The sequence below is a fragment of the Aegilops tauschii genome, chromosome 2 (genome assembly GCF_002575655.3).
Source record: "Aegilops tauschii subsp. strangulata cultivar AL8/78 chromosome 2, Aet v6.0, whole genome shotgun sequence".
In the NCBI taxonomy this organism is placed as follows: Eukaryota; Viridiplantae; Streptophyta; class Magnoliopsida; order Poales; family Poaceae; genus Aegilops; species Aegilops tauschii.
Window position 1 is genome coordinate 564117748 of NC_053036.3, and position 8626 is coordinate 564126373.

The window sequence follows — 8626 nt, forward strand, 5'->3', positions numbered from 1 at the left end:
AGCTAATTACTATGGACCCGAAGGTCTGAGGTAAACTACTCACACATCATCGGAGAGGCTATGGTGTTGATGTAGAGGCCCTCCATGATCGATGCCCCCTCCGGCGGAGCTCCGGAAAAGGCCCCAAGATGGGATCTCACGGGTACAGAAGGTTGTGGCGATGGAATTAGGTTTTTGGCTCCGTATCTGGTAGTTTGGGGGTACGTAGGTATATATAGGAGGAAGAAGTACGTCGGTGGAGCAACGTGGGCCCCATGAGGGTGGAGGGCACGCCTGGGGGGGGGGGGGTAGGCGCGCCCCTACCTCGTGCCTTCCTGGTTGATGTCTTGACGTAGGGTCCAAGTCCTCTGGATCACGTTCTTTCCGAAAATCACGTTCCCGAAGGTTTCATTCCCTTTGGACTCCGTTTGATATTCTTTTTCTGCGAAACTCTGAAATAGGCAAAAAACAACAATTCTGGGCTGGGCCTCCGGTTAATAGGTTAGTCCCAAAAATAATATAAAAGTGTATAATAAAGCCCAATAATGTCCAAAACATAATATAATATAGCATGGAACAATCAAAAATTATAGATACGTTGGAGACGTATCACTTATTTATACACTTTTATATTATTTTTGGGACTAACCTATTAACAGGAGGCCCAGCCCGAATTGCTATTTTTTCGCCTATTTCAGTGTTTCGAAGGAAAGGAATATCAAATGGAGTCCAAATGGAATAAAACCTTCGGGAACGTGATTAAACAGAGTCCAGATTTCTTTGCATGATCATGTAGTTGACATCGTATTTGTGGCAAAGCCACCGTTTATTATCTTCATACATGTCAGTCTTGATTCATTGCATATCCCGGTACACCGCCGGAGGCATTCATATAGAGTCATATTTTGTTCTAATTATTGAGTTGTAATTCTTGAGTTGTAAGTAAATAAAAGTGTGATGATCATCATTATTAGAGCATTGTCCCAAGTGAGGAAAGGATGATGGAGACTATGATTCCCCCACAAGTCGGGATGAGACTCCAAACTAAAAAAAAGAGGCCATAAAAAAGAGAAAACGCCCCAAAAAATGAGAGAAAAGAGAGAAGGGACAATGCTACTATCCTTTTTTCCACACTTGTGCTCCAAAGTAGCACCATGATCTTTACGATAGAGAGTCTTTTGTTTTGTGACATTCATATACTAGTGGCAATTTTTCATTATAGAACTTGGCTTGTATATTCCAATGATGGGCTTCCTCAAATTGCCCTAGGTCTTCGTGAGCAAGCAAGTTGGATGCACACCCACTTAATTTTCATTATTGAGCTTTCATACACTTATAGCTCTGGTGCATCCATTGCATGGCAATCCCTACTCACTCACATTGATATCTATTAATGGGCATCTCCATAGCCCGTTGATACACCTAGTTGATGTGAGACTATCTTCTCCTTTTAGTCTTCTCCACAACCACCATTCTATTCCACCTATAGTGCTATATCTATGGCTCACGCTCATGTATTGCGTGAAGATTGAAAAAGTTTGAGAACATCAAAAGTATGAAACAATTGCTTGGCTTGTCATCGGGGTTGTGCATGATTTAAATGTTTTGTGTGGTGAAGATAGAGCATAGCCACACTATATGATTTTGTAGGGATAACTCTCTTTGGCCATGTTATTTTGAGAAGACATGATTGCTTCATTAGTATGCTTGAAGTATTATTACTTTTATGTCAATATTAAACTTTTATCTTGAATCTTTCGGATCTGAATATTCATACCACAAATAAGAGAATTACATTTAAAATTATGCTAAGTAGCATTCCACATCAAAAATTCTGTTTTTATCATTTACCTACTCAAGGACGAGCAGGAATTAAGCTTGGGGATGCTTGATACGTCTCCAACGTATCTATAATTTTTTATTGTTCCATGCTATTATATATTCTGTGTTGGATGTTTAATGGGCTTATTAATACACTTTTATATTATTTTTGGGACTAACCTATTAACCGGAGGCCCAGCTCGAATTGATATTTTTTTTGCCTATTTCAGTGTTTCGAAGGAAAGGAATATCAAATGGAGTCCAAACGTAAAATAAAACCTTCGGGAACGTGATTTTCGGAACAAACGTGATCCAGAGGACTTGGAGTGGACGTCAAGAAATCACCAAGGAGGCCACGAGGCAGGGGGGCGCGCCTACCCCCCTGGGCGCGCCCTCCACCCTCATGGGCCCCTCGTGGCTCCACCGACCTACTTCTTCCTCCTATATATACCTACGTACCCCCAAACCATCAGAGGCATCCACGAAAACCTAATTCCACCGCCGCAACCTTCTGTACCCGTGAGATCCCATCTTGGGGCCTTTTCCGGCGTCCTGCCGGAGGGGGCATTGATCACGGAGGGCTTCTACATCAACACCATGCCTCTCCGATGATGTGTGAGTAGTTTATCTCAGACCTTTGGGTCCATAGTTATTAGCTAGATGGCTTCTTCTCTCTCTTTGGATCTCAATACAAATTTCTCCTCGATTCTCTTGGAGATCTATTGGATGTAACTCTTCTTTTGCGGTGTGTTTGTCGAGACCGATGAATTGTGGGTTTATGATCAAGTTTATCTATGAACAATATTTGAATCTCCTCTGAATTCTTTTATGTATGATTGGTTATCTTTGCAAGTCTCTTCGAATTATCAGTTTGGTTTGGCCTACTAGATTGATCTTTCTTGCAATGGGAGAAGTGCTTAGCTTTGGGTTCAATCTTGCGGTGTCCTTTCCCAGTGACAGTAGGGGCAGCAGGGCACGTATTGTATTGTTGCCATCAAGGATAAAAAGATGGGGTTTATATCATATTGCATGAGTTTATCCCTCTACATCATGTCATCTTGCTTAAAGCGTTACTCTGTTCTTATGAACTTAATACTCTAGATGCATGCTGGATAGCGGTCGATGTGTGGAGTAATAGTAGTAGATGCAGAATCGTTTCGGTCTACTTGTCGCGGACGTGATGCTTATATACATGATCATACATAGATATTCTCATAACTATGCTCAATTCTATCAATTGCTCGACAGTAATTCGTTCACCCACCGTAATACTTATGCTATCTTGAGAGAAGCCACTAGTGAAACCTATGGCCCCCGGGTCTATTTTCCATCATATTAATCTTCCTACACTTAGCTATTTCTATTGCCATTTATTTTACTTTGCATCTTTATTTCTCTTTATCATAAAAGTACCAAAAATATTATCTTATCATATCTATCAGATCTCACTCTCGTAAGTGACCGTGAAGGGATTGACAACCCCTTTATCGCGTTGGTTGCGAGGTTCTTATTTGTTTGTGTAGGTGTGTGGGACTCGAGCGTGGTCTCCTACTGGATTGATACCTTGGTTCTCAAAAACTGAGGGAAATACTTACGCTACTTTACTGCATCACCCTTTCCTCTTCAAGGGAAAACCAACGCAATGCTCAAGAGGTAGCAGCTGATACTTGTTCGCCCTCTGGAAAAAAATGATACCAGCTAGATCCCCGAGCGAACTGGATTAAAGAGGGGGCCGGCGGCGCGACTGAAGAAGCATATCAGACGCGATTTTTTTTCTTCAGTGGATGGCTCTCGATGGCATTTTTTACTTGCCTCTGCACCATACAACTTGTGTTTTTAGCCTCCCAGTCCATGGTGGACCAGCAGCCCATTTGCTGGGCGGGCCAACATTGATTTTTCATCAAGCCCCAAAAACAACACAATACTATGTTTGTTTTGAGGCCGAAAACATTACGGCAGGGGTTGAGCGGGGGAGGGGGAAGATAGAGCAAAAATATTAAAAAGAGCTGATGCGCCGTTGCTACCCTAACAAAGCAGGTGCAATTCTTCTCGGGAAGAAGGTGTGCCGTTGACACCCACACGTCACAAATCCCGCAGTCGACATACTAAAAAGTTCACACACAAGTACAACAGAATAGGTAAACATTCGTATCGAACTCAGGTTCACAGGACACGTTCATATTCGTAGCCAACATTCACAATCAACAACTCAAAAGATTCATATATACACAAGTTCAACATTTCTATGCATCCAAATGCTTGATAGATCACACGACAATATTCATAGATAATTCGCAAAAAGATTCAGATATACACATGTTCAGTATGTTTATGCATCCAAATGATTGAGATTATAACCAATATCATCCATGGACAAACTTTAATTACCTAGGGTACAAACTGGTAAATGGTGTTCAGTCGGAGGTACTTCTTGCTAAAATTAATGCTCGTACGAGTAAACTTTCGAGTACATAAGAGGCAGCACAGACAATCTAAACTTTGCTTTAGGTTTATCCTCAAATAGTGGCCTCGTGCCGAGGGAGGTTTGAGCAACTTGGCCACTACTTTCATCCAACTAGTTTACTGGCTCATCTTGGTCCTGTAGCTCGCCAAAATTCAACATTGCATACAAGAAAGGAGACGGTTGAGAAAATGAACCACCCAAATTTTTGTGTAGTTCAACTGAAATGGAGCATCCCTGACGTGCAGACTGATTAAGTGCCAGATGAATATATGCGTCAACCAACTTGTCTGGAATCTTTAGACTCCATGCCATACAGTTCGCTACCATATGTGCCGATAACCAAAAGGCACAAGTTGGGACCAAAGACTGGACAGTGTTTTTCTGGGCTATGCGCCAAGCAATATTTTTGGCGTTCAGTCTCCTAATACTTGGAGTTCGACAACTAGTTGACGTCGGTTGATACTCGAATGAATATAGGCACTTCTTCTTGTGAACACCGATGCTTGTCTGAGTGAACTTTGGAGTACATAGTAGCAGCATAAGTATCTGTCCATCTGATCTTTTTGTGCAGTTCTACTAAAATCACCCAATGTAATATTTGCCTGCGAGTTTAGGCTCCAAGTTACTCCTTTATGAAATCGGCAAACAGTAGCACAATACCAAATTACCAATACATATGACAAGCACAATAATCAGGATAAAGACCAGTACCAACTTGTGTGAGGTAGCATATCAATTACTATTTCCTTTGACTGGAAGCCGAGATAAGCGAAGAGACTGACAGCAAAGGAAGGAAGCAAGCCCAGATTAGCGACTGACAGGAAAGGAAGGAAGTTGTCGAGGCAATGAAGCACCCAAAGTTTTGTGCAGTTCCACCAAAATCGAGCATCCCTGTTGGCACATATATTGAGAGAGTGAGATTACTGTAATAGTGGGACTAGTTGATGAAACATACACTAACAAATAGAAGCACCCTCATTAGCTTAATGGGTAAAGTTAGCAACATAGTAGTCTTGCTTAAAGAGAGGTATTAGTTTATTTAATCAGTGCCAATTAGCTCAACACTCAAAGCATTGCCATGTATCATAGGTTGCAAAACTTTAACGTGCAAAGATAAAGGAGTTTCTCATGACAGTAGCATGATACAAATAGAGATGACAGCAAACTAATATGGATGAAGGCCTTAGGCCGGTACCAACCTGAGCAAAAAAGCTTATTCATGTAGTCCCAGAACAGATGATAAAGCACTCACTGGAATCACTCAATAGTATATATTTTTGTGCACTTCAAATGTATGGTTGAAATCACTCTTGTTTACCAGTGCTGAGATTATATCGAAAGATTATCAAGAACTTCCAGCAGAGTTAAAGCACTGGCTGGGATACAGTTCATTGTATTGTCTTGTGTGGTTCCACTAAAATGTATGATTGGCACAACATGATCCCTGTTTGCACAAGTAGGAACAAGGTGAAACCTTCATTAGCTTAGTGAGAAAGGATAGAAAGACATTAGCATATTACTCTAACAGTAGCATCAAATTCATGATGGACAATACGCAAAACATTGCCTCATTGAACCAATGGCAATAAATTGACATGCAAAACAATAACACTATTATGTCATGACACTACCAAGATTCCCTCCCTGCTCCACCACATGATTCACCTCCACAGACAAACATACACATATACATGATTCAGCATAGGGTGCTACTAAAGATTTGTTTAACTTCGACAGGAAAATTAGGCAACAATAAATTAGTGATACTTAAGTACTCCTAATTAATTAAGTGACCTCGCAGGAGAGACAACAGAAGTGGAAGGGCTCCCTGGAGGATCATCTCACATGTAAGGTACACGTTGCCGGAGCCTTTGAATGGCCTCAACTGAGGCCTCGGGCTTCAGCAAGATCACCTTGGCACTGTTTATTCTTCTTCTTCTTCCTCTTCATGCTCTGTTTCTCTTTCTCCTCACCAGTTGATGAAACCAAGTACATGATTGGCCTTCTATTTCAGAATTGGCTTTGCCAGTGAGGGAGTATAAGTGTACTAGTAAACAATAGCATTATTTTCTCATGGCAGTCGCAAAATAGAGATGTACACATGCATTAAATATCATTCTTACCTAAAGGAAGGTTATGGTACCAATATGGATGATGAGGATTGGAACACAGATCTCCCTTTGTGCAGTTCCACCGAAATGAACTAACTGTTCCATTCTGACATTCCAGTTAAACAGCACAAAAGTCACTTTTTTTAAGAAGTGTTTTGTGCAGTGCACCAAAAGGTCACAACAGCAACCAGGTGAAATGGATATCCCTGTTTGCACAAAAAGCTATAGAGGAAAAAGTCAGAGTCTCAAACAATTACAGGCAAAAACATTTGGCTAAACTTGTCATGGCTTATAACAGTGGCATGGCTTCATTTTACCAGGGGCATTAGATTAAGAACAACTAAATATTTGGTATAAGGGCATGGGACAGTGGGTGCACCAGCAGTCCAGCACCATGTACCTAAACCGGGGCATAAAGTGGTGATTCAGAGTTTGTTGCCCCGAGAAACAAACATCCAAGAAACATATCTGGGTTGGTCCCATTTTTGTTCACTCTAGCCACCTACTCCTATGTGTGGATAGCAAATCTAGTCCTGGTCATACCACTGTGTACAACGTTTCCCCTATATTTCCCTTTTCGACCAAGAGACCTGTTGGATGACCAGTCCGTACTAGTTCCACCCCCTTTCCTTCCTGTTTGTACCAAGTCCGATGTACATACTAAATTCCCCCACCCCCACTTTATTTCTTGTTTGAACCAAGTACAAGATTCGACTCCATGAAGTAGCTTTACCTCTAACAATAGAAAAAAGGTGATGTTGGACCATCCGATCGAGAGGGGCTGAGAGGTAGAAAATGATGCAATGCAGCGACGTAGCAAGCTGGGGAAGTAGAGCTAGGGCGGTTTCGAAGGAAGATATACATGAAGGTCGTCGGGATGTGGATAGGTGGGCGGCGGGAGGGCGGATCCACCCACACTAGGGCAACGACGAAGGGATAGGAGGACCTCTCGCACCGGCGCTCGGATAGAGATAACGGTGCGGCCGGCAGTGGGTCTCCTCCCTCGCTGTCGACGACGGCCTAAATGCTGCCCCTCCTCCCCTTCACCGGCGGAGGGGGAGACGTCCGGATCTGTAAGCAGCGGTGAAGATAGAAAGACAGTGTTTTTTGAAGGAGAAAGACAGTGTTACCACCGCTATCTTGTTTAGATCTGGAAAGGATGAGAGTGTGTGAATAGAGCAACCCTAGCAAGCAAGTGCGGAGGCTCTGGCCTATATATACGTAGTGGGGTAGTTTTCCTTTTTCACTCCATCAAAACAATCGTTTAAAATTGTGTACGTGCTAGGTCGCCGTTGTTTTTGAGTTGTTGATTGTTTTTTGAGATAGCTACCCGCTTATTCCCAGTGGCGTTACGGTGTGCCAGGTCGCACTTTGTATCATTCAAGTCTGGTACAAGACCCTCCATTAAATGAACAACCACCCCCTCGCAAAATTTGTGAACAAGCCCACGGCTAAAATTATCAGAAACGTGGGCTGTCCCAACATGCATTATTATTTATATTTTCTATGTGGGAGTATCCTCAAAACAAAATGTGATAGTACAATATTTATTGGGCCTCTTTGTAATTGGTGCTAAATTTTGACCAAAGATTTAACTGACAAAATGTTAGTGCATGTTAACAAAAATTATATCGTTTGATTCGTATTTGAACATAGTTTTCAATGATGTAATTTTTTGTGACATGCATGAACATTTGGTTAGTTAAATTTATAGTCAAAATTTGGCAAGGTGCATTAAATCAACACATGCAAGTATCAAAAGGAAAGTCACGGCATGCATGCGTTGTAATTAATGCATCGGTAAATGCAAATTACTGAAATATATCGAGTGCAGTGCTTTGATGTGTCACGCAAACTCGTACAACAATGAGAATTTTGATAACTACAACGCCCTCTCCCTTGCGGACTGAGCTCCGGTGCCTTAACTGCACCTGCCTTTGGCTGCATGACAGGTGGGCCACCCACTTGTTGGGCCCACCTGTCATACACGCAAAGGCAGGAGCAGTAAGTCAATGAAGCTGCGTCCCTGCCTCGCCCATGAGCGTGGTGGCTGGCAGGACTAGGAGAAGCATTCGCTACACGCTCTGCCTCCCGCACGCGATGGACATGCAACAATTCATTCGGTGTCAGATGGCCAGAAGCATGCTGTAGTACTCCTCCACTGCAGTAGTACTCCATAATTGTTCGACTTCCCGAAGAGGCGAAGAGCCAAACGTAGCCCGGACGCTCGTGTGGCAGTTTCATGTGTAGA

The 8626-nt window shown here is 42.4% G+C and overlaps 2 long non-coding RNA genes across 2 annotated transcripts; both read right to left on the bottom strand.

Annotated features, from left to right (window-relative positions):
* Positions 1-4939: 4939 nt before the first annotated feature.
* Positions 4940-5692, bottom strand: LOC141042089 (uncharacterized). The gene is made up of 2 exons (XR_012203909.1): positions 5464-5692; positions 4940-5155 (listed from the first exon to the last, which is right to left on the bottom strand). It is a non-coding gene; the product is annotated as an uncharacterized lncRNA (long non-coding RNA).
* Positions 5693-5723: 31 nt separating this feature from the next.
* On the bottom strand, positions 5724-8433 carry LOC141042088 (uncharacterized). The gene is made up of 2 exons (XR_012203908.1): positions 6388-8433; positions 5724-6284 (listed from the first exon to the last, which is right to left on the bottom strand). It is a non-coding gene; the product is annotated as an uncharacterized lncRNA (long non-coding RNA).
* Between the last annotated feature and the right edge of the window lie 193 nt (positions 8434-8626).